Raw genomic sequence first — 27,939 nt, 5'->3', positions numbered from 1 at the left:
AAACGCTCGTAGATATCTATCTCTATCGCTCTTGCATGTTGGCGCGACAGAGCCACACTACCTTTCGCAGCGTTTCGTTTTCGTTTCGCGTCGCTGAAATGCCATTCGGCTACGGCACCTGACCTATTATTACATTTGAGTATATAAAGTAATCTAAAGTAATCTAGCCAAGGTGCCAATCGTTCAAACGAAATGGTAATCCAAACCCAAATAATGTATCATTAGGTACGTGGCTCAATAGTATCTCTCATCCCAATATGTGTTACCTTTTCGTTTGGCATTCGGTGATTGTAATTTAGACTAGGCCACTAGTTCAGAACTAGATAACTTTCCGAACCTCTTTCAACTTACGTGTTTAGCAAAATGAACTATAATAATTTGGGTTAAGGGTTCTTAATTCAAAGATGTGGTGTCACTTTTCTGTGTTGTATATTATCATGCGTTATTGTCAAATCAATTAATATCATTATAAATAGGTTAAGATAGTAGTTAAGATTATTATTAGCATTGGCTTGGTTAATTTCTATAAACTCTATAAAAATATATATGTATGTATAGATATACTAGCGTTTAAGATCTACTTCGTCTTAATTTCTATCCATTTATATCTTTTTCCATCTCTTTACATTTCCTCGAGAGATGATTTCCAGTTTTTAGGTTGTATATTATAGTACATAATATATCTTTACCGATTATTAACCTATTTCTTTGCTAAATTTAAACCAATTTCATCCAGTGGTTTAAGCTTAGAAAAGAAACAGAACACGCACACATCCTACTATTCGAATTTGTATGGATTATTTTCTTACCTATACAATTCAAGGACTGATTAATAATTTTTTTGTAATCTTACACTTTCAATAATTAAATTAAATAGTTTGACGAAGCCTGCGCTGTGGATTTGATGGTTTGTATGTGGATTTGTATGTTTTGGATATGAAATAAATTATTATTTACATTAATTAAATAGTCTTAATTTCTAATGTTTATGTCATTATGATCACTATTATATTAAATACATTGCTCGTATGCTAATTGAATCGATATGTTATAATGTCACATATATGCATTACACGAGTTTCTGATAACAATTAACCAAATATTCATATCAACAAAACTATTTGAAGTTCATATCGCAGACATACATACATATATGTGCCGTCAACAAAAAGGTACCACATTATCGCTTATCATAAGAACGAAATTTACTCGTATTGTAATATGAATTATCTGTCAGAGCGTCCTTATAGTTAAGCTGCATAGTACCTTTTGCGTGTGAAGGTCACATATATAGTATATGATAATATATAACTATGAATAAACTAAACATATTGATAAATCCAAAGTTCTCCGGTTATCAACAGGTAGATGTATATGCGACGGAGATAGAAGCTTGCTTCTGCCCGCGACTTCGCCTGCTTTTTATTTGAAAGACAAAATGGTCCAAAAATTCTTAGTCAAATTTGTTATCTTGTGTGTTATTAACAGAAGTAACCCATTATTATGATTAGCTTGGCCTTGTGCAATAAAAAAAAAAAAACAGGTGATGACAAAAATGTTGTGACGATTCTGAAAATATAGGATTACGGTAAAGCTTGACCAGGAATATATGACTACGCGCCATCTTGCGGAATTTCATTAGAACTATTTTCTTCATACTATACTGAACTGTCACTCCATACATCAGAATAACAGCGCCCTCTTGACAATAGTCATATATCTCTGGTTAGGCTTCATGATAGAATTATTTGAATGCTTGCCCTCAAAATTTTACTACGTAACAATTTAGCCTAAAACTTATTCAACAAAACCTAATAAATCATGTTTATCCTTCCATCGATTCGCGTGAACAAATGAACTACGGAACGGAACTAACCATTTTTGTGACACTTTTGCCAAAAACCTAGTCCTAAAAACCTATTTGTAGTTCAGGCTATGTAGTATGTACTATGTAGGCTATGTGCCAGTTCGTCTGGGTTTTCAGACTTTCTGTCGCCATTAGGGCATTGCCCTATCGCCTACTCCGAATTTGTGAACCCTTAGGGCTAGCCCACACTAGCTTTGTCCACGTCTGAAATGAAAATGGCGTCATGAAAATGTGCAGTTGCGCTTATGCAGTGTCTAGCCTAGCCTTATATACATAACGGGGGCAATTAAGATCTGTATGATATTTCTCCCAATTCGCTTGTAGATATAAATATTTCATTTGCAGATATTTTTCAATACAGTGAGCTGAAAAATTGCATGGAGAAATTATTAAATGAATTCATTAATACATTCGCCATGAACATTTGCAGCTCACTGCACCTGTTACATTTGGTATGAGTGATTTTGCAAACTATGATATTCAAGACATACTACGCACGATAAGATTGTCGGTAATGTCGGTATATATTTTTTTGAGAAAAAAGTGCTTGGTAAAAAAATATTTTAGTGCCAAAAAAAGTTCAAAAACTTTTCACATTTAAAGTTTTTCCCTACAATGATAAACTATGTAGAACTCAAGTATAAAATTTACTAGACGCGGTTGCCCTTTCAGTTACTGTTGGTTACTAGACCGTAGGATCTGTGTCTAATATCTTAGCCCATGTATTTGCGTCTCATATTTTGCTTAATGGAAGAGTGAGACACATTGATTGAACTAATAAGATGTCGGACAAGTGAAATACCGCCCTTAGGATGGAATTTCTTATTCTGATGAGATGTTAAATCTTGTTGACATTGAATAACGGTTTTTGGACAAAAAGGAATAGTTATTTTAGTAACAGCAGACAATTTTTTTTTAACATAACTTGGAATACTTATGAAAGATATTTTATATCATTCTTATCACCATTAATGAGGTTAATAATATACTTACGCTAAAATTCACTGTATAAAAAAACTGTGGTAAAAATTCAATTCAATAAAATAACTTCTAATGAGCAGTTCCAGATTACAGTATTTTCTTTGTTGTTAAAGCAAACAATTAATTTATTTAATATTTATAAAGATATCTAAACGGTTTAATATGTATATGGCCTATATGGGCCAATGCTAAATTCGCGAAAAAAAAATTGGCTGTTTCATACATTTCGAGTTTCGACTGACTTGAGGCCGCTCATTTCGATTTCAGCATTGTTCCCATAATAAAAGTTGTTCATAATGACTTCAATAGTCACTTAAAAGCTTTGGCTAGTACTTATAAAATCACTCTGCATTACCTTCATCATTACGATGTACCAGCACCACACAATAAAATCACTGTAACAATCATCTGCTAAGATGTTGTGGCCAATGATGATGATGCACTAGTACCTATGATATTTGTTTTTTTTAGATTTTTTTTTTTTTTTTAGTATGGATAGGTAGACGTTTGACCACGATCACACCTGATGGTAAGTATTTTACAAAAGCTCGTTTTTTTTTAAACTGATACCGACTAACAATGTAGAAAACGTATTTAAACAAAATAACTGAACGCTTTTAGCTACAAATTGGCTAGTCTGATGTCACGCCCCAAAAACTTATTTACTCACACGATATCTGCTGTTCCCAATCGACTTTAAATGTTTGTGCCCCCAATAATCAATAATTTTCCGCAATTAGTTGATTTTTTTTTCTTTGTTCTGTAACTGTGTTAATTGTCCAGAAATTTGGGTTAAAATGACACACCTTGTACTTTTGTGACTATACGTGCTCTGACTATTGCACCACTTTGCATGATTGAAATATGCATTTAATAAAAATATTTTCGATTTTTTTTACCACTTCGCATAAGTAATAACAGGTAGAGAAGTTTATTAAATCTATAAATTTTGCGATAAAATAATATACAGTTCATATTGTAGCAAAAAACCCTTCCCCTTGGTTCCATGGTTCCTGGTTTTGAAATTATTAATATGAAATATTAGTCTTAACTCCTTATGCGCAACCGGAAATATATAAATTAGGTATAAGCAAACTTTTGCCATAAATTAAATATTTCACCCAAACAAAGAAGTCAAAACTGAGAATTAAAAAATATACATACATACAAACATACATACAATCACGCCTGTATCCCATGAAGGGGTAGGCAGAGCACATGGAACTACTCAAGTTTCAGTGCCACTCTTGGCAAATAAGGGATTGACAGAAAACGAAACTGTGACATTGCAGTGACAGGTTGCCAGCCTCTCGCCTACGCCACAATTTAACCCATATCCCACAGTCGCCTTCTACGACACCCACGGGAAGAAAGGGGGTGGTGAAATTCTTAACCCGTCACCACGCGGGAAATAAAAAATATTTTGATAAAAATGTCATGTACGCGGTCATTTATAAAACAAATAGGTAGGTAATCAATGTAATCAACTAATCATCTTAACATTCTTAACCCTCGAATCTAAATCAATCAAAAATCAATTTTAAATAAAAGAATTACGATCCATTTTCAAATAAATCACTCAAATTCCATATTGAGCGTTCAAATATCGAACACTTAAAAAACGGCCATTATTCAAAAATAGACTTCAATGACTACCATTTCGAACACTTGCGCTTATTCTAAAACAGGATTCTATTACGTAATATTACGGTATAATTTTAAATGCAGTGTCTGCATTCCATTTTTACTTACTACTTTTATCAATAACGAAATTGACCTCTATTTCAAAATAGTTTGGGTGAATTTTTACATGCAATGTGTATGTACTTAAGCCCTTTATGTCATTGAAATAGATGACACGTGTATTCGTAGGGTGAATGCACTTGTACTGGATCTTTGACTTATTGTTTTTAAATGCATTCTGTTGCTATGAGGTTAAAAGTTAAAATGTGGTATTTAGCTTTTGACACCGCATAACAGGAAGCATTAATTTATTGATTTAATATTTATCGAGTAGTGAGTATTTTTTTGATACTTGGACAGAATTAATGGGTAATTATAAGATAACACTTAATTGTATTTTTGAGGAAACTGTAGGCTTCATTCATCATATTGATTCGCGAATGAACTGCTTTTGTGCCTCACTATTCCCAGATACATTTTTTTTTTGTCTAATTTGAAACCTCTTTTAACAAACCTAGCTGTATCCAAACGTAGCCATGGGCGAAGATAATGAAAAATAATTGAAAAAATATAAACGGCAACATTAAAAAAAAAAATGTGAAGCTATTTTTTCGTGGTAGCTCAGTTTTTTTACTAGTTCTAGTAGTTGTATTGTGACAAATAGTCTTATTTTGGCTAGACTAGCCATTTAGACTGGACCAGGTTCAAGGTCATTTCCATTGAAAGTGCCAAGTACCAAACTTATGTAGGTGTGGGACATCGAACTTATAAAAGCGAATTATGAAGATTAATGAATATGAATAATTCTAAAAATATTGCTGTAAAATGATCTGAAGTATTAATAATGACTAAAATTGATTAACTATTACAATACAACAAATCAAATTATTTTATTGATTTGTTCTTTTTTCAAGTAGTTACATTACTATATGTAAATTATAAATTGAAATAGATATCATATACGAAATAAAAAACGGCAAGACCTACTGGTGGCCGAGCCGGGAATCCAACCCGGGTCTTCAAAAAAGACACACATGCATATTTCACGTAAAAGTAGAGAAGAAAACAACATTTTAAAGCAAAAAATGTTGTACCTCATTTTTCAACTCAACGGAAGAGATCCCTAAAGGGATAAAAACTTATAATAAGCCTATTATTTTCTGGTACAATAAAACTTAACTACTCGCATTTAAAATTAAATCGCATCTAAATCGGTTCACCCATTTCAAAGCTTACCAAAAACAGACACACATTAAATATTTAGGTTTAAAGGTAGCGATCAAATTTTATTACTTTTATATTTTAGCCTCCAGGATTAAAACTTACATAACATCATCTAAATTTTAAAGGTAAATGATCCTATAAGCGACACAAGTTTCTCATCACCGTTAATTGTCTTAAAATAAAGGTGACGAGTAACACGTGACGTCACAGGTGCGTCACGGGTCAATGACCCCTTGTTTGCTCGTGGGGTGATCCTTGATGGATTGGTTTTTCGCCTTTATTAAGAATTAGGGATTAGGAGAGAAAAAGTATTGGTGTGAAACGTAATTTTTTCATTTTCTAAAGTTGACTTATATTTAGTAGAGAGTACCTTTTTTAATGAGCTGACTTGATAAAAAAAAATATTGTAGATGCCGTAGATTAGATGGCGTTCTCATGACAAAATCAAAGTAATAAACACAAAATCATTACAAAAAACAAACGATGATCTTTATAAAAGAGAAATGAGAATGACATATTTGAATCTATGTCAAAAATAGATTTTCTCTTCTCCTAAAAATCGTTTTGAGACACAAGAAAATTATCAATTTCTCACTTAAAGCGCTTAAATATAGGTACCTAAAAAAATATATACAATTAAATGATTTGAAAACGTCATATGATTCGCAATTGTTTCATCAAAGCCATCGACTGATTGCACAACTCGTCAAAATCAGCAGTTCATCGGGTTCACTGACCTGCTGCGTCATATGATTTCGGCGATTACATTTTACACAATTTTATAAAGATATCAAAGTTGTGAGTGACAGATAGCAATCACTGCAGCCTCTGTTTGTATTCTCAAGGCGGCATTTTTAAAGCCTTTTAAAGTCAATTTTGCCCTAAATTTGAAATAAAAAAATGTGGAAGAGCTATTAAGTGTTTATTCTAGGATTTGCACATCTAGTTAGCGCTTTTATATTCTTTTTTCCCGTAGTTTGTGAAGAGATATCATCCTATTTAACACCCATAACTTTTTAATGCTATTTACCTCCTTTTGTTACTATATACCTACCTCTTGCAGAAAATTCATAATGTTATAATAAACAATACAATTTTCTTACGAAATATTCGACGAAATGCCTCAAAAGTCGGGCGTCCATTTTGGTTTCACAGTGTGATGTGTATTGCCAAAACATTATCAAGGTCAATGACCTGCGTCATCGCTGGTTGATTCCGGTGATACTGACTGATATTAGGTCATTGTCTGGACTGAGATTATGTCATGATCATGACTACTCATGACTAATGACGAACTTGGGGTAGCCTTCCAGGTGACCTCAAATGTCTTTACTAATGTAAACTATGTTTAAAATTGAGCCTGAATTGCCTGAATTTGATATGAGGTTTAAGAGTACTTAATCTGACACAATTAAAATATTTAGTAGTGCTTTAAATTCAATTCATTATTAAAACAACTTTTTAATGCAATATCAAACAAAATACAGTCCCAAATGGCGGACTTCACATCACACCTTAGGAGTAAAGCCATGTTTTTTTAACTTCTTATTTTCTCATCATTTTTGGTGAATTTGCATATTATTACTTACATCTATTATACATTTGGCTCATAATGGTTTTTTTAATGTTCTTTTAAACTTTTTGGCAATTTTCTTACTTATTTACCAACTTAGAAGCTTTATAATTACACACCAAACGTATTAAATGTCACGACTAACATTATACGCATCCTTGGTTGACAATGTGGTATTTATTATATTATTGTATTCGCCAACCACAAATATGTAATAAATAAAAAAATAAAATAAATAAATAAAAATACGTTTATTACCATAACACAAAAAGAGTACAGCAATGGAATAAAAAAGTAATATGCTAATTCACTTAAGCTAAGCAAAATAAGAGCTAAGTACATTTTTTTTTCGTGCTTGGTAAAAGGATTCAGGTCTCAACATGCGCTAGGTTATAATACCCAGCGTTGATTTTCAGACTGATCCTTATTCCGTTGCCAGGGTGAACATCATTAGTAACAATACTTACGAGTTTTATTTATAATGTATATCTCTATGCCAAATAAATATTTTCTATTCTATTGTATTCCAAATCTAGAGTTGCAGAAGAAAAAAAAAAAAAAATCGTTGTGAGGGGCGGTTCGCGCAATTGTGTGTGCGTGCATGTGTGTGTGTGTGTGTGTGTGTGTGTGTGTGTGTGTGTGTGTGTGTGTGTGTGTGTGTGTGTGTGTGTGTGTGTGTGTGTGTGTGTGTGTGTTTGTACGTGCGTGCGTGCGCGTGCGCGCGCGCGTGTGTGTGTGTGTGTGTGTGTGTGTGTGTGTGTGTGTGTGTGTGTGTGTGTGTGTGTGTGGGGTGGGTGGTGTTTGTATAAATATAATATAATAGACGACAATTATATATTGTTTTGTAATAATTAAATGCTTTTGTAATTTATTGTATTGTATTGTGGATTTAAGCTATATTTTGTGGTTTGTTTTACCTTACTTTCTATATGTAAATTTGTTCATGTAGTTATATGCTTAATTGATTTATTTATTTTTTTGTATTTGAAGAAGGTAGGTTTTGGTTAGTTTTTTAAATTTCAGGAAATGCATCGGCTGTTTTAGTGGTGGCGGTAAGTCGTTCCAAATTTTTGTTGCAGCGAACTTAAAGCTCCCTCTGAAAGACGTTGACTTGTGTTTTGGAATTACCAGCTCAAGCTTTCTGTGTATTCTCAGCGGTCTATTGTGTGTATCTTTAATCCATTTTAGTTCATCAAATAGGTAACGTGGTGTCTCTGTCTCTATAACTTTTCGGACTGTAGCAGCAAGGTGCAGGTGCCTTCGACTTGCCATGTTCAGTATACTTTTGCTGTTGAGGTAAGGCGAGATGTGGGCTCTCTTTGGTATGTTATAGCAAAAACGAATACATGCATTTTGGACTCGTTGAATGGATTTTTTCGTTTTTTCTAGGAGCCTAGGACCGTATACAATGTCACAGTAATTTAATTGCGATAGAACTAGAGATTCGGTGAGAGTTTCTCTTACTTTCTCAGTTAAATACTTCCTAATACTATACAAAGATTTAAGTCTATAGAAGGAGTTCCTGATTTTTGCATTCACATGCTCCATATATCGCATTTCGCCGTCAAGGATAAGGCCAAGATTTTTCGCTCTTTCCACACGTGTAACTGGCTCTGATCCTATGTAAATGCCGGGGTTTTGTGCAAGGATATTTTCACGTTGTTTTTTGGTTCCCATTATGATATACTGTGATTTTGATGGATTTAAAGCCAAGCTATTTTTAACTGACCAGTCACGTACTATGCTCAAGTCTTCATTTATCTTTTCCAGTGCCAGACTTATATCTTTCACTGCAAAAGAGTGATATATTTGTGTGTCGTCAGCGTATAAGTGAGCATTGCAGTATTTCAATTGTTTAACTAAATCTGCAGTATATACAATGAACAGCAACGGACTCAGAATAGATCCTTGAGGTGTTCCTCTGTTAAGATATTTGCGGCTGGACTTGACCAGGTCACCCTGTTCCGTTTGTATCTCTACATACTGCTGCCTGCCATTGAGAAATGACTGAAACCATTTGCATGCATTTTCAGATACTCCATAGTAAGCTAGTTTTGCCAATAGTAGTGTATGGTTTATGCAGTCGAAAGCGCGGGAGAAATCTAACAGGATGAGTATGGTTCCATTTCCTTGATCTGAAGCTGCGATGATATCGTTTGTGACCTTCTAATGCAGTGGCGGTACCATGTTTACTCCGGAAACCCGATTGTGAAGGTGGAAGTAATTTATGTTCTTCTAAATAGTTAGTAAGCTGCGAACATACGACCCTCTCCAGTATCTTTGAAAGCAAAGGAAGAATGCTTATGGGTCGAAGGTCCTTGTAATCCTCCGCCTGATCAGATTTAGGGATAGGTCTCACTTTAGCGATTTTCCAGCTATTTGGGAATGTGTTTGATTGAATAGACGCGTTGATAATGTGCGTTATTATTGACAGGGTGGCGCTTAATGTGAGACGTATCATGTCAATTGAAATACCATCATAACCACTCGCTTTTGTGTCAATTGATGATATGATTTGGGATACCTGCTTTTCTGTGCATTCCTTTATTTGAAATCTGTGGTCTGTGATATTTTTTCCGCGTAGAGGTGTATTGCATCACTGGTACTATGTGCATTTCCCGGAAGCTTTAGGAAGAAGTCATTTATTTCTTCAGCGTTGTTCAGATGATGTGGAATTCTAGGCTTGTCATTATCTACCAATATAGATGATGATTTAAGGTGTTTCCACATTTGTAACGGGTGACTCTTGTTTTTATTTACGAAATAAGTAAAATAAGCAGTTTTTTCTCTTTCGAGTGCTCCATGCGTGTAGTTTCGTAGGTTTTTATAATACTCTCGGTGAGACTCTACCTTGGTCTTACGGGCTCTGGCTAGAGCATCGTCCCTAAGATTCATCATCGTTTTTATGTTGTCTGTAATCCACGGATACGACTGATTATTTATTTTGATACGACGCACTGGTGAGTGTAGATTAAATAGATATAAAATAAATTCATTGAATTTTTCTACCTTATCGTTTACGTCAACAAGATCTCTTATTTGCTCCCATGGAATGCAGCTCAAATCCGTTTCAAATACGTCCAGATTTATATTTTTCAGGAAACGCGTGTAGGAATACTGTGGCAACTGTTTCGGTTTTGTTATATTTAATTCTGCAACTATTAGTGCGTGGTCACTAATATTGTGGTAACTAAGAATGCGCTTATTGTTGCACGTTTATAGTATATAAAAAAACTGTTATTAAATTGCATTTTTAAATCAAACAACTGACTCACAAAAAGTAATTAAAAAACAATCGAGTCATCAAACCAACAATGAAAATATGTACTTACAGGTCACTCACCTCTTTATGTAATATCCAGCGGCTGCCAAGACTATATATAAGTCGATGGAAATTGTAAACAACTTCAATACTGAACGACGATATAAAAATAGTCCAAAAGTTTTATAGATGTCTTCTAGAGTTTAACATCTGTTTCTTTCATCTTTAAGTATGTGTTAAATTTTAATTTGGCGTGAATAGTTCGTATGTATTTGAATTTATATTTATTTTATACTTAAAATAGCAAAAATTATCCGTTTAAAATAAGTAGGTAGCTAAAATAGGCCTATACTGTTATAGGAGATTTTACCTTACATTTTTATTTCTTTGGTACCTAACCACAAAAACTGGCCGATTTTATTTTAAACAGCCAATTCAAATTCAAATTTGGAATTCTTTGCTAACGACAAAAATACTAATGTCATTCCAGAATTATTTGTTAGTCAAAAATCATCTTAATCCCTTTATAATAGCATCTATAAATCGCTAATACGCCCGCAAGCTTATTCTAGCCTATCAGCAAAAATAAAATTGCAGTTGTCCAAATATTATTTAATCAAATGCCTGCCTTATCCCGTTGACGTAGAGTGTGACTACTTCCGTTTTAACCACAAACGGAGCGGGGTTGACTATTGCGGCCTAGTCGAAGTGTCAATCGCTGCCGCTACGTGCCGATCAAAACGCAGTCTTGCTCTGTCACGCTACAGAAGAGCGATAGGGAGAGCTAGCTACGATACGCTAAGCAATTGCGACGTTGGCTAAGTCCTCGGACATTCGCGGTCGTTCACCCGTGACGTACGCAAGCCGTTAGATTAGAATTCAAATTCGGAACTAGACTAGAGCCTTGCTCGAGGGCTCGTCGGGTCGTTGACCTCATGACGTTGCGTTGAGAATTTTTTCTTTTTAATTGCGTAGAAAGAAAAGAGTTACGTCACTTCAAAAACGGCCAGGATTACTTATTTTATGAAAACATATATTACTATTTTTTAGCATTAATCTGTTCTGAAAATGTATCAAAATAAAAACCATTTTTTTTGTGATTCTCGTAACAGTCTATTCATAAATTATATATATGTATAATTTTATACATAATTTAAGTTGGTTCATCCAAAATTAACATACCGAAATTACAACGAAGTATAAGTTACAACAATCGATGTTTAATTTTAAAACTGTTCCAAAAACTTTACGCATAGTAAAATAAATCCTTATTCTATTTTAATACATTTCACCCAAATAAATATACCTAATCAATAAATATACCTAATAAATGGCGTGTAAGTGTTGGAAGCCAAAACTCATTTTGGGTTATGGCGCCAGCCAAGCAAGTAAGTAAATTCAATTCAATTCAATTATTTATTGATAAAACCATAATTTTACACGTCATAATTATTGGTACATGTGTTACAGTTATTACACATTACTAATCTATTGTTAATCTATGTATCCACCAGTGTCATGCAAAGCAATATACCTAATACGTAAAATTATAATTAAAAAATCTACAAAAAATTTACCGCAATGCCAGAAAAAACAAAAACGGGTCAGCCCTAATCCTAAATTCCGTTGTGTGACGTCACGGCGCATTTTGGAGCGCGGCCGTCGACCCGTGACGTCACGATCTCACGATCAGCTGGTGCAACGGTCGTATCGCTGTCTCGCTCGCACGTGCAGTTGCGTATGCGTATGGATGTGTGAGTATGTGTCACGCAATACAAGTATGAGTTTGAGTATGTGTTTAGGGACAATATGGGGTTTTAGGTTAAGATTTTTATTTTATTTTTATTGAGTAGGCTCATATGATTAAATAAATATAAATAAACTTTATTATTAATTTATTTTATCACATAAGCTCCCTGCCGAGGTATTCCCGATGAACTACAGTATAGAGTTCTTCAAAAAAGGAGTGTATAAGTTTCTAATGGGTCGGCAAAGCGCTTATGACTTATGACACCCCTTGAGTTGTAGGCGTCCATAGGTTACGGTGATCGCTTTCCATCAGGCGAACCATATGCCTGTTTGCCATCGACGAGTAGTAAAAAATATACATGATGAAGGAACTCTTTCTTTTAAGCTTACTACATAGTAATGAAACCTCAGATATACAAAAAAAACTTGTCTATGTAACATTTCTGTCGAATATTAAACTTATAATTAACTTAAACGACATAAATTCATTTGGCCTTGAAGATTTTTCTGCAAACGCTCAAAAAATTGTCAAATAAACAAAAGAATTACTCAAGAGTTAATTATTTCTGTAATCATTATTTTAATTACAATTTAAAATTACACAGTGCATTTATATTACCTACACATGAAGCAAATTATGAAGGCTCATTTACACGGGAACTCGCATGCGATTTAAGTTTTGACGTTACATGCAATGAGGAGGCATACTCAAAGGTTATGACAGATGGAGCCACCCTATTAGTCCGTACGTAAGAGCGAGAAGATGATATGTTTTCTCTCTCTCTCACATATGAATGACAGTGACATGCCTAGACATAGACACACCCTAGACCATTCCTAGACCTTTATTCTTCATGCCCTAGACAATTGCACAGGCGCCGCCTGGCGGGATAAAATGTCAGTGTGCCGCGTCATTCAGCGCACAAGTCAAATACCGCAAATGAAATTCGCGCACCTTGTAAATGGGCCTTAAGATTATCTATTATATTTCGCAACTTCATTCTTTGCGATTTATTGTTTACATATTGTAGTTACGCCCCCACGCATCAGCCTTGCACGGTTTTTTAAAGGTTTATTTTTCTTTTATACTGGCAACACTAAAAAAAAAAACTTGCTCCCACTCCCTGGGTGTCATGGCAGGTCCACTAACCGCCATTTTCAATCATTCAACGGTTCCGTGCTCAAGCCTTCGCACGTCACGCAACACTCGTCACTCACCGAAGAAGAGACGCCGAGACAACGACTACGACGACAAGCTGGAGCGAAAAACGTTAAAGTGATGCGTACATGCTAATTGCGGGCTGTTACCTTCACGTAAAAACGTTACAAAAGTGATGCGTACATGCTAATTGCGGGCTGTTACCTTCACGTAAAAACGTTACAAAAGTGATGCGTACATGCTAATTGCGGGCTGTTACCTTCACGTAAAAACGTTACAAAAGTGATGCGTACTGCTAATTACGGGCTGTTACCTTCACGTAAGAAACGATGCGAGCTACTATCCTGGGTAGTCTCTGTCGTAATTTAAGAAAGCTAACATTTGCGAAACCGGTGAAGACCAGTTCGATTTGGCGGCAATGGACCACGTGCTTGACGTCGAGCCTCATCGGGAAGATCGCAGCTGCCTGCTTCACCAGCGCCGGGGACACCGCACCAGGAGCTATCGACTCGATCCAGCCAAGAACGATCACGATCAGGCCAGTCGTCCGCAACAGATCATATGTAACCGCGGACCCTACTCAGGCCGCGCAGCGCAGCCCGCTGAGCTCACCCGGTCCACGGAACCCGTGGAGCCGTAACGTCCTAGCAGGGGGACATATTATTAGACGAGGATATCCTCGATTTATCTACTGGGCCAAGCCTAAAAATCGGACACGCCTTTAAAAGGACGTTCCTTGTTGAAGGATTATAAAACATTTTAGCAGAAGAATACCTAATAAACAAATCGCTTCAACTTTGTCAGCACTCTCAGAGGCTACGGATTCAGCAAAGGACATTCAAAAACCTATCAACGACACATTTCGCATTATATAAGCATGTGGTTATCATTTCGCAGAAAGAAAAAGGAGACAAATCGTTTGAGACTTTAACGTTTACTGATTTTAAGGATACTTTAAAATACAGAATCAGACAAATAATTATTGGCAGGAGGAAAATCAGGACAAATACTACGTTAAATGTTCACAAAACTCATTTAATCCAGTATCTCAAGAGAATCGCAACAGCAGGTCGGATACGGGGCAGCTTCGTGCAGCAGCGTGGCGCGGCGCGGCGGCGCCCTGCGGCAGGGGCGAGTACAGCGCCCGCCGCCAGGCGCGGGAGCGCTCGCGCACGCCTCCTCGGAGACACCAGCGGAGACGATACGCCGGTCGCTTGCAGCACTTCACTTCACTAAAAAATCCTGGTCAGATATCACCAATGATCCTGTTATTGTACCCACACGGGGTTGTAATATGCTATTTTTTAACTCATTGGCCACGATCCTCCTTCATCAGTGTATTTGAGATACAGAACAAGAAAAGCTTTTATTACAATATACCTATGTAATTATTTAATAACAAGCGTATACACAAACAAAAGCGCATTTTTTATTTCACTATGCCTTTATAGCATATTTTTAATACTCAAATCCGATGATAGTAGGATATTTATCCTGGATTGAAAATCTTCACTTTATATGTGAAAACAACCTGTTTTAAAAAACGATGTTTATCGCACAATGTCCACAGTCTATATCTACGGTAATCTGAATGATGCAAAATTATTATCGGATTCCCATTTACAAAGTACCTACATAGAAAGTAAATTTGACTCATGATAGTGTGGTTCTCTTCAAGTGTGTCGACCCGACGACGACTTCAATTAAATTAGAATTATTAAATTAAAGTTAAAATTCGAACTACTAAAATTACGTATGCCACTTAATTGTTAATTGTTCTGGGTTGTTGTATTCCAATGATTCCGAAGTTCCAAACATAGCATACTAATCTCTCTTACTTACCTTTTAATACGAAAAGTGTGTCTTATTTTTATTTAAATAATACCCTCCGTTTAGAAAAAACATCGATAAAAGTTGACAACACGTCAACGAGAAATTTAAATGTATCTAAATTGGTAGTTTTAGTTAACTATTAAAGAGGGAACATATTCACCAGCATAGATTGCAAATTTCTAGAATTTGTATTTGATTCTATATGCATTTTTTTTTATAACTACCCTTACAAAGTATAAACAAAATTAGAGATAATATCAATCCTTTTTAAACGATGATAATGGCAAATAACGTAACCTTGAAAAATGTTAAATGGTTATCTTGCATTTTTTTGTGGTTGCACGTACACTAAATTACTTCTTTTTTTTAACACGCTTTTATTTTACTTGATCAATCTCAAATTACAATGCAGCTATGTATATTAATAATGTCTTAAGAGTATTATACCTCTTGACAATAGATCTATACTTTGTCTCGTTGTAGCGAAATTATCTGTTTCTTAATTTAAACCTTTTTTGAGTACTACAGGATAGAGGGCTTACAACACTGGTATGCCCAAGAGTATGAGAAGCAGTCAGAAATGCTATGCCATAGTAATGTATTGAAATTGAAAAGAGCATTTTTGGCTCAGAATATTAATCTGATAGTTTTTAAATAAATAAACTATAGTGGGTACACTCTCTACACCACTCCAGACATATATTTGCATGTAAAAGACCAAGTAGCATTTAAACTTGCACACTACCAGATAATTATCACAGTAGTACATGATTCATACAAAAGAAATATATATATAAATATAATTATCCCATAATAATAAAAATTTATCATTGAATGTAAATTTCCATACCGGAAAAATATCCTGACATTTAGAAAATAGATAAGATGCGCTTATTTTATTTCCTTCCACTCGGTTTACTTAATATTAAAAATGCAAGGTACAAGGTTGGTCTAAATTAACCAACACGACCTTGTTTCTCATTATTTCAACAATAAATAGTCATTAGAATCCAGAAACTTTGACATGAAGTCGACAAATATTTAATTTGTTGCAATCTGATTCAGAGCAATCCACGGTTTTCACAAGACTAGGTATCTAGATTCTACATATTTGCTTCTAGATTATCAGGAAAGCACTATTGGAGAGGTTATTAACCTCGGGGACTGAAGAAGTAAAACGCATTTAACCTTAATAATTAGCAATATGTATTTTTTTTTTTCTACAAAAGAAAGGGATATGCTTACGAAAAGAAAAACAATAATACATACTTAGATCTGTAGATACTGGTCTTCGGTATGAGAAATTTGAATTAAGAACCAAGTATGGCATTATATAATAAATGTACACATTTGTGTATAAATACGCCATATAATGTTATCATGACTACAAGTAAGAGCCCTTCATGGCGGATAATATAAGCATTTTAAGAACATGTTTTAATTTGCGACTTAAGGTACATAAGTATAATTTGACCTGAGGCCTCAGCATTGTGTTTAACTATCTGGCTCATAATGAAATCTGAATCTAAAAACACTTCCCAAAAAGATACTTATCCTGTTAGCTTCGTGTACAGATTCTTACGTTGCATAAAACTAATATTGATTAGAATTGTGCTTTGGAAATATTTGCAAAAGCACAAATCGAAGACCTCTATCAAATATAGGTATATAACAACTTCTTTTTAAAACAGAAATCCTGAAATGTATTTAGCTTGACGTATACAAACCATGTACTTATGTAAATAAAACTTCCTCATTTAGAAAAAATACTAATTTATTAATCAGCTATTAAGTATAATCATAAAGTTATCAATTTATCATCCTCCTTGCGTTATTCCGGCATTTGCCACGGTTCATGGGAGCCTGGGATTCGATTTGACAACAAATCCCAAGATCATCACAAACTGTCATTTGTTTAATGTGTCATAAACTTCATAATTATAGTCATCCTTGCCATGTGCAAGACTGGTGCTAGCCCTCATTTTGTGGGCTTTTCCATATCGTCGTTGTATGGTATCAAATTATCTCCAACGTCCGCCGACTCCGCCGATGTCATTAATATTATATATAAAAATCAGCACCACTAAGTCCTGGTCACACACACAACACACGTTGCCAAAATAGTAACATACAAAAATATTCACTGCCACTAGCACTATACTTCCGGCCACTTCGAAATACAACAAATAGGCTGTTAGCCTAGATGATAAACGAAAAATAGCAAGTGGGAGTGTATCTTCTTCTGTTTTTGCTGCTTTACAATAAAGAATTGTAATTGCTTAAATCAGTTTGCCCGAATGAAGAATCAAGAGAGAACTCTTATAATATTGTAAATAACCTGTAAAAATAAAATAAAAAAGTACATTACTTCATTATAAAAACATGGTGAAAAATAACTGAAAATGTGAAAATAATATCTGGATTGTTACATAACCATCGCCTACCTTTTGAAAGGGGTAGGTCTATGGCTCCAATTTCAGTTATTTTATCTCCTTTGTGGGTTTGAGAATTATTTCACATTTTGTGCTCTGAACATCCTACAATATGTAAACAATAAATCGCAAAGAATGAAGTTGCGAAATATAATTGATGATCAAACGAACTTACCAAGTGAAGTTCGATCACAATTATGTGAGCAACTTCATTCGACGCGATTTATAACAACCCACCCTCAATATTAAAAAGATTGTTGACTGACGTCACCCTACCCTACTTTCTACTTCAAAATGGTGAAATAATTCCTCAATATTTATGCTGTAAACAAAATGATTGGAAAATGGCGGTTAGTGGACCTGCCATGACACCCAGGGAGTGGGAGCAAGTTTTTTTTTTTAGTGTTGCCAGTATAAAAGAAAAATAAACCTTTAAAAAACCGTGCAAGGCTGATGCGTGGGGGCGTAACTACAATATGTAAACAATAAATCGCGTCGAATGAAGTTGCTCACATAATTGTGATCGAACTTCACTTGGTAAGTTCGTTTGATCATCAACTTTTTGTGTTTACGTATAAGTCTTATAACCCCCGACGCAAAAACGATGGGGTAATGGGGTATTATTTATAAGTTTCACGTGTCGGTCTGTCTCTGTGTGTGTGTGTGTCTGTGGCATCGTAGCTCCTGAACAGATGAACCGATTTAGATTTAGTTTGTATTTGTTTGAAAGCTGAATTCATCGGGAGTGTTCTACTATGTTGGGAGTTTTTTTAATTGAAATTAGTGACAATATTTGCTTATATTTTTGGTTATAACAATAAGTACCTACACTGAGAGAAATTTGCATTGTGAATTTAACAAGTTCGACTTGTTGCGGTTTATCCGTTTGAATCAGCCAAACGTATGTTTAAAACAATATGTGTCAGGTTGCTTTTATAAAATCGACTTGTTGATTCAAATATATTGCCGATTCAAATGACAAGTAGCTTGTTGTTTGAACCAAAGAGCACGTAGGCGCTATTTTAACCAAAAAACTTGTTGAACGAACATGAAAACTGGTTGTATTTTCTCTCAGTGTACCTTGTAAAAAATTTAGATCGTCACTATGCTCCATTTCTTTTCTATTTTTAACCCCCGACGCGAAAACGACGGGGTGTTTTAAGTCTGTCTGTCTGTCTGTCTGTTTGATTGTCTGTCTGTGTGTGTGTCTGTCTGTGTCATCGTAGCCCCCGAACGGATGAACCGATTTGGATTTAGTTTTTTTTGTCTGAAAGCTGAGTTAGTCGGGAGTGTTCTTAGCCATATTTCATGAAAATCGGTCTACTATATCGCGGTCGGGGGTTTTTTCAAAATTTTAATTTTGTGGTTAGGTTAGTTACCTTTTTATTTTCTAAACAACTATTAAAATAAATAACTTATCAAAATCCTTGTCACAAATTCAGCTTATCATATTAATTCAATTTTGATGAGTTCGGCCATTTAAGTTGACACGTGTAGTGATTGATTTTAAATGGAGTCTGTGACATTTGCGACCTTAAGTAATTTGTGTTTTTAGTTTTTTTGAGTAAATCCTGACCAGAAATACTACATTTGGGCCATTTTTTTCAAAGTTGTCCACCCCACTTTTTTTTGGATATGGAAATTTTTATGTGGTTTCCACTCAGAATCGCGAGCTCTTTCAATTATAATAGGAGAAAAAAAGTGTCCCAAGGTTTTATTCCCATTCCGTTACCATTTTTCCATACATTTTGTATGGCGGTAACGAAAGAGACAAAAAATGTATGTGAAATCTTGGGACATTTTTTAGTGACTCCTATCTGTTCGAAAGAGCTCGCGATTCTGGGTTTAATCGCGTAAAAAATACCCATTTATTTGTGTGATGAGCACAGATATTTGTTCCTGAAAAATGGATGGCCCATTTCAAGTATGTATTTATCTATTTTTTGCCCGTCGACTTCACTCGCATTAAATTTGCTAAAATTGCGGCTAATACTCCATACAAACTGTTATCCCCCATTTTTATTTAAGTTTATTTTTAAGAGATTTAAAGTAGCCAGGTTACTCTCACCCTTTAACTATCACCACTTAAAAAATCACGTCAATTCGACGCTCCGTTTTGCCGTGAAAGACGGACAAACAAACAGACACACACACTTTCCCATTTATAATTTTAGTATGGATATGTATGTACTATGTACTTTCTACCAAGAAATTTTTTGTATGCCATATTTTTTTCATAAAATATTCCAGTTTATAAATTGCTGGGCAAAAAAAATTAGGATATGTCAGTAATCAATATCAACTAATTTTTCCCCTCACTAGCTCGGAAACACGTGTTTTGTCCTTTAATACCAGCGGGTAAAAACGCATTTTATCCACTAGTGGGTAAAGTAATTTGACCTTGAATAAAGTCAAATTAACTGCTTTAAAATTGATAAATGTAAATGAATCTAGTAATACAGATGATTTACCACCTGTGGAACCACTGGAAGCAGTGATAAACGCATTTTTTGCGTTGTAGTTTCCTCGCTGTAGTGAGGGGAAAAGTTTTGTGTTACACTCGGGTGCAAATGTATTTTACTTCTCGTGTGTTAAAAAACTCGCAAGTTCAGGATTCTATTCTCGAACCACTCGCTTCGCTCGTGGTTCAACTATAGAATCCTATCACTTGCTCGTTTTTCAATTCCACACTCGGCGTTAAAATACAACTTTGCCCCCTTGTATAACAAATAACTATTTAACCCCCGACGCTAAAACGACGGGGTGTTATAAGTTTGACGTGTCTGTCTGTGTGTGTGTCTGTGTGTGTGTCTGTCTGTCTGTCTGTCTGTCTGTCTGTCTGTCTGTCTGTCTGTCTGTCTGTCTGTCTGTGTGTGTGTCTGTCTGTGGCATCGTAGCTCCCGAACGGATGAACCGATTTAGATTTAGTTTTTTTTGTCTGAAAACTGAGTTAGTCGGGAGTGTTCTTAGCCATGTTTCATGAAAATCGGTCAACTATGTCGCAGTCGGGGGTTTTTTCAAAATTTTAATTTTATGGTTATAACTGATTAAGTACCTAATTTTTGTATACTTCAGTTTAGAAACTATCTTTGAACTAGTATAATTATAATCATTAAATGGGCATATGAACGGCAATAAAACTATACAATTTGACTATTTTACATTAACTAAAAATATGAAATTCAAACCTTTACAAAATTACCAAAAAATCCGTCGCTTTAAACTTCAAAATCTGTTCAGAGCTATATGCCAATATTTTTACAAAAAATAGTGCTCAAAAATGTAGCTATTTAGAATATCAGTCACCAACTGACCAAATCCGCTTCCTGTCCAACAAAGGTGTCGAAACGACAGAGGATGTATATCCTCTATTACAATAATTAAATGACAGTTGACAATTAACGTTGCGACACAATTGCCCGCCATATTGTTTCTACTGTAGTTTTTTAACATTGTCTTGATTTGGTAACCGTATTGTAAAAATCAGCACTAGTGGCGTAAAAATCGTCCTTGTGATTATAAGAATATCGATAGAGTCAGTGCGTTGAGTCAGATGTAGGACCGATATCCATATAATTTTAAGACGATACAGGAGGGGACAATTCTCCATACAAACGCTCTCGACTATTTCCTCCTGGTTTTTGAAGATAGAGCAATGATTTTTTCAACACAGTTTTTTATTACTTTTATTCTGTGTCGGACCGTTTTGATTTTTTTGGTATTCTTATTTTTTAAAGACGCCCATGAAAAATTTCCAAAAACGGCTGTATTGATTACCTATGGCGCAATTTTTTTTTTCGATAAATCTAGTTAATAACATTAGTTATATTTAACCAAAATTCCCAAATTGAAAGGGGGGGGGGACTTTCCATTTTAATATTTTCGCTCCTGTAGCGTCTTAATAGTGCTCCCACACTGGCAGTTATAAATGTTAAATGTTATATAACACTAGCTTTTGCCCGCGGCTTCGCTTGCATTAAATTCGAAAATTGAGGAATTCTCCATACAAACTTCCACCCCCCATTTCGAGGAGGGGTTAGAAAGAGACAAAATATTGCCTATGTCACTCTCCATCCCGTCAACTATCTCCACCTAAATTCGTCAACGTCAATTAGTCGCTCCGTTTTGCCGTGAAAGACGGACAAACAAACATACACACACACTTTCCCATTTATAATATTAGTATGGATAACGGTGGGAGCACCATTTTACAGAAACTTCAATAATTTCGATACCTTTAATTTGTCTCTGTATTGTAACTATTTTAAGAGGCCGGTTCGATGGGTAAAAATTCAGTATCTGTCAAATTACCCCATTTACACACACTAACGCACGTCACACTCACCAACATACTTTTCGCACACTACCGCAATTTATTGGAAGAGGTCAGTGACCCTCATAGAGGAACTTAAGACAGGTCTATAGTTTTACTGAAGATCAGTTGTAACGTTACAATCCCATCAAAAACATTAATGTGAAATGTGAGCCAAGTTCAATATTATATAAGTATGCCTTGGTTGTTGACAATGTTGACGTAAACGACAAAATCATTGAGATCTAAAGGGTGCCAAGTTCAATGGCCAGTCCTCAATTTTTTTATAACAATTGATAACATAAAATATCATTTCTTATGCATTCATTCGTTAACACACACACACACAAAATAAACGTTACAAATAAGAAGACGTAAACAAGAAGACGATGCTACGAAATGGTCTAATCTTCCGATCAGACCATCCGGTGAAACAATCACGATAGGTCACAAAAATTATAGAAAACATACATTATAGAAAATTACAGAAGCATATAGATTATAGAAGCAAGTTACATTATATAAAAAAAAACACAAATTATACTAGTACTACAGGCTTTTTAACCTAAAACTGGTATTAAAAATATTACCACTTGTATCGTACCATCATATCGGGTCAGACACCGCTTGGCTGAACATTAAACCAGCTATTGCAACCAGCACGGGAAGCATGGTCGCGCGATAGACGATAAAATATCAGGCCGTCCCTATCGCACTATTAGTAAGTGCGATAGGGACGGCCAGATGTTTTATCATTTATCGCGCGACCATGCTTCCCGTGCTGCGCCACAGTGTAATGCTACGCTACGTGCATTAACGTGACAAACAAAACAAGTCGAAAGAACTGCAAATCACGCCTGTATCCCATAAAGGGGTAGGCAGAGCACATGAACTACTCAAATTTCAGTGCCACTCTGCTCAAATTTCAGTGCTACTCAAATTTCAGTGCCAAGGCAAAAAGGGGTTGAAAGACAACGAAAATTGTGACATTTCAGTGACAGGTTGCCAGCCTCTCGCCTACGCCACAATTTAACCCGTATCCCACAGTCGACTTCTACAACACACACGGGAAGAAAGGAGGTGGTGAAATTCTTGCAAAACTAAAATGGATTTTTATCAAATTACAGACAAAATTATACATTTAACTACATAGGAGCAGCATAGCTACATAGGGCAGTTGGTAGTGACCCTGCCTGCTGCGCCGCGGTCCCGGTTTCGAATCCCGGTAAGGGCATTTATTTGTGTGATGAACACAGATATTTGTTCCTGAGTCATGGATGTTTTCTATGTATATAAGTATTTATATATCATATATATCGTTGTCTGAGTACCCACAACACAAGCCTTGTTGAGCTTACCGTTGGCTTCAGTCAATATGTGTATTAAGAATGTCCTATAATATTTATGTATATTTATATTTATTTTATTTATATTGTATTTATAGGAAGAATCATTAAGGGCGAGAATTACAAGAAGAGCTAAGATAATGCGAATGAAACTTGACCTAAGTGACAAGTAGAAATATAAGTAGGTAATCTACAGGCAACTTGTGTCATGTATACAGGTTTCCTGGTTAAGTTGGTGGCTGTGCAAGTATTCTATAAGCTTTGTTTTGAAAGTGTGAATACTTTGCAGATTCCTCAAGGGCGGCGGAATGTTATTCCAACACTTCGAACTTTAGTATTTATAACTTCCTCAGAAAGCTGCCGAAGCGTGGCGTGGCGTCAGCAAATGGATTCAACATTGACGGCGGTCGCGAAGCTTAATACAAGATAACTTATTAAAAAGATATGCAGGCGATTTATACTTCAAGACTCCGAAGAGTAGACAAGCCAACTGAAGCTTACGACGATGCAGCATTTTGAGTAAATTATGCTGATTAAGGAAGGGAGTCACGTGGGCTCTCGATGGAATATTGAAACAGTAGCGCGCACATGCATTTTACAAATGACATCTATTGAGTATGAAACCAATTACTAGGGCTAAAAAAATATGATTTTCCATATGTATTCGCAGTGCGCACTGATGACTATGCCGCAAGTTGGTATGCGATTGGAAGATATAACTAAAACATAGGTATGCGACCCGATATGGACCCGTTACAGGCACAAAGTATAAGTAAAATGTCCTAATAGAACCAGTTAAGTGAAAAAGTTTTTTTAGTAGAACTAAAGTTATAAAAAAAATATCAGATTGTTTCCTTTATATTCACCTAATGTTATATATGCACATAATAATTATGTATGTCGCAAATATCAATATAAGAGCCAAATTTAAGATGTTTATGTGAAATAGTTTTTGAGTTGTGAGGGCGCCCAAAGAGGCTCCAAATGGTTCGTGTAATATTACACACGAATCACACGATGCTGTCTGCCAGTTCGGTTACTTGAACTTGGCTTGACACGCTGCCGCGTCTTTAGACTGCGAACAGTGTCAATCTAGTGTTACCATATCACACGAATTCACTCCGATTATTTTTCAAAATTTATTTGTGCAAACACCATATAAAATCAAAATGTATTCTGTCCAACAAGTCTGTCAGTAAATAAGAACAAAGAAAACTATATGCGTCCTTTTCTTTAGGGTGCTAGAGAAAAGGATACCTATAGTTTTCTTTGTTCTTATTTACTGACAGACTTGTTGGCCAGAATACATTTTGACAGACTTGTTTGACAGAGTATAACTCTGGTCTAAAAAAAGTGCTTCGTTTATTCTAATTATAAAGCCTATTCCGCATGAATTAAAATAATAATTTTCGAAATTTAGTTAAAGTTGTCTGAATCTAAGGTTACGTGCATCGTGTGCAAACACCATTTAAAAAATATATTGAACATAAGAAAAATGTAATACACTTATTTAATGCATTACTTTTTTAATGCATGTCTGTCAAAGCAGAGATATATGATATAAAATAATTACTCGAACAGAAAATCTAAACAATTAAACATCAATTAAAAAAAAATCAAACGAAAGCATTTATTACTACTTGACAGAACAATTTTGTGATAAGAGAATGGCAGAACAATTAATAAAATCGCCATTTACGTAAATAATCGTTTATAGAATATAATTATAATGATTAATTCTGTTAGTTTTTTCATACGCCACACTGAATGTCTCTTCGCGGAAGAAAATGTGTCACGCATACACTGACACACTAAATAGTGTGACCAGTATAATGAAAATAAAGTCCAACGAGTTAAAATTAATTTTAAAACTTTTTCATTGTAATAAAGTTTAGAAGACAAAAAAATACCTAAATTGCTTATAATTCTATCAAAGTAACATATATTTTTTAATTTCTCAACAATAATAAGTCGTAAACAACAAAAAAAGACAATTTTTAATCGAGACTCTTTCACACGTCACAATATTTATTTACCTTATTACTTTTGAACACATTCATAGCACTGGCAATCTTTTTGTATCCGTATATGACTTCTAGTGTCAAAAACAAATGTCATTGGAGCAAATTTGGCGACACGTCTGCTCTGAACGAGCTCGATCGAGCGTCTGAGTCCATAGAATCTGTTCGCAGTTTTGACGTTTGTATGGAAAATTTACGAAAGTTTATATTCAACATTGATTTTATTCGTTCTCTTTGTGAGGAAAAATATGAAAAGGTAATAATTCTGTAGTCCAGTTATGTAGCTTATAGAATAACATTATTTTAAAACTAAAAGACGGTCGTACATATTCAAATTTATCAAGATGCCGACAGCAGCCAACCGCATTTTAGTTACAATTTTAAGTAAGTATATATCTAAAATTGGAAGTGTTTCCTGATTTATATTACACACTATTTTGCATACACATACTTAAAGTTTATAATTATCAAGAAAGCCTTTTGTTTGCCTAAAAAGTTTTCGAAGTAATTGCCATTTGATTCGAAGTATTTTCAGACAGAAATTGATTTCGTTTAACTTCCATTTACTGTATTTTAGTAGCATAATAATACACATGTAAACTACTGAATTTTTAGTTTAGGATATAAATAATGCGACGACATCAATTCTAGCAGTCTAAAGCATACAGAATTGAGCTGAGCTCACTCAGACGTGACCACTATTTGCGGGTTTTCTTAAACGAGCGTCAGGAAAACACTCATAATTAATTCAGGGAGTAACTTTTCCTTGATGTCAACTACTGATTTTGTAGATAAGAAGACGCGCTATTTAAAACAAGTACTGTTCTTATCAATAAGTATATACTGAGACTAAAACCAGACGTAGAAAACTACCAATTTTGCGATTTTCTACTTTTTGACATTGACGGACTCTTAAGTACAATATTATAAATAAATAAAATGAATAAATATTGGGGACACCTTACACAAATCAATTTAGCCCCAAACCACAGAATATATAATAGTACAAGTACAGAAGGCTCACTCCTTTGATGTTCACAAAACGCCGCCATTCTAAATTCTTACCTACGTTAACAAACGGACCGCACACGTGCAGACATACATACTTAAATAGATAAACACATACTTATATACATAGAAAACATCCATGACTCAGGAACAAATATCTGTGCTCATCACACAAATAAATGCCCTTACCGGGATTCGAACTCGGGACCGCGGCTCAGCAGGCAGGGTCACTACCGACTGAGCCAGACCGGTCGTCTATAAAACTAAAATTTCAATATATTTCACATAATTCATAATCCAGTATATCCTATAGTATTTAGAAGCAGGCTGAGGTCACCGACCCGCAAGGTCGGAGCTGGGTCAGTGACCCCGCATCTCGCCTAATACGGCAATGCTGAATAAGACATGGTTTCGTCATGTGGCAGTTTTTGAGTGTAGATCCCTTAAAGGGATAAGTTCGCCTTTGTACTAAAACTAGTTATTTTAGTACAAGGTGCTCGCGAGGAACCCATATAACTTTAACGGCATATTCTTGGTACATTTTAAGACTAAAATGTCATATAAACTTTTCTAGATTTCGTCTAGTTTCAGAGTTATTGCCAATTTAAAAAAAGTTTCCGTATTGTTACTCAGTAGAAAAGGTTTCTTAACGGCGCTTCTGCGCAATTGAAAATAGTCGTACGATCACGATAGATGTCAACTGTGACAAGATAAACGTCCAAATAATTTGGTTTTTAGAAAAATAAATGAAGGAACTCATTTTAAACCAACTTTTCGGATCGTTTTTTAATTTGATCGCCAGAAAAGTAAAAAAAAAAAAATTTTTTTTTTTTTTAGCGAAAAATTCCTTTTTTCTTTCTTTTTGCCTCACTTGTATCAAGTAATGTTCTATTTTTTATGTGTTGTTTGTTTTATTGTACAATAAAATGTAACTTACTTACTTGTAAGGTATCTAGGAAAATGTATTTTTGGTGATATCCCAATTTCGATGTTTTCAACCCCTTTTTGCCAAGAGTGGCACTGAAACTTGAATAGTTCATGTGCTCTGCCTACCCCTATGGGATACAGGCGTGATTATTTATATACTTACTAGCTTTTTCCAGCGGCTTCGCTCGCGTTAAATTCGAAAATTGCGGAATGCTTCATACAAACTTCCACCCCCCATTTTAGGGAAGTGGGGGGTTAGAAAGAGACAAAAAGTAGCATATGTCACTCTCCATCCCTTCAACTATAATAGTTTAAAAATCACGTCTCCATCCCTTTTGCAAGGACTATTTCCCATTTATATAATATTAGTATTAGTATTGATAAACGAATAGGAATAATAAAAAAGTGTATCCAATCCATTCTAACACTATAAATGGGAAAGAGTGTGTGTCTGTTTGTTTGTCCGTCTTTCACGGCAAAACGGAGCGACGAATTGACGCGAGTTTTTAAGTGGAGATACTTGAAGGGACGGAAATTGACATAGGCTACTTTTTGTCTCTTT

General features: G+C 35.0%; 1 protein-coding gene across 8 annotated transcripts in view; it reads left to right on the top strand.

Moving 5' to 3' along the window:
• The window catches only part of LOC125238863 (probable nuclear hormone receptor HR3), a 243,604-nt gene that overhangs the window by 191,099 nt on the left and 24,566 nt on the right, over positions 1–27,939 (top strand). The gene's annotated exons all lie outside the window — the stretch shown is intronic.

This window comes from Leguminivora glycinivorella, chromosome 24 (assembly GCF_023078275.1).
Source record: "Leguminivora glycinivorella isolate SPB_JAAS2020 chromosome 24, LegGlyc_1.1, whole genome shotgun sequence".
Classification (NCBI taxonomy): Eukaryota; Metazoa; Arthropoda; class Insecta; order Lepidoptera; family Tortricidae; genus Leguminivora; species Leguminivora glycinivorella.
The sequence above is the reverse complement of the archived record's forward strand: the minus strand, read 5'-3'. Positions and strand labels throughout refer to the sequence as shown.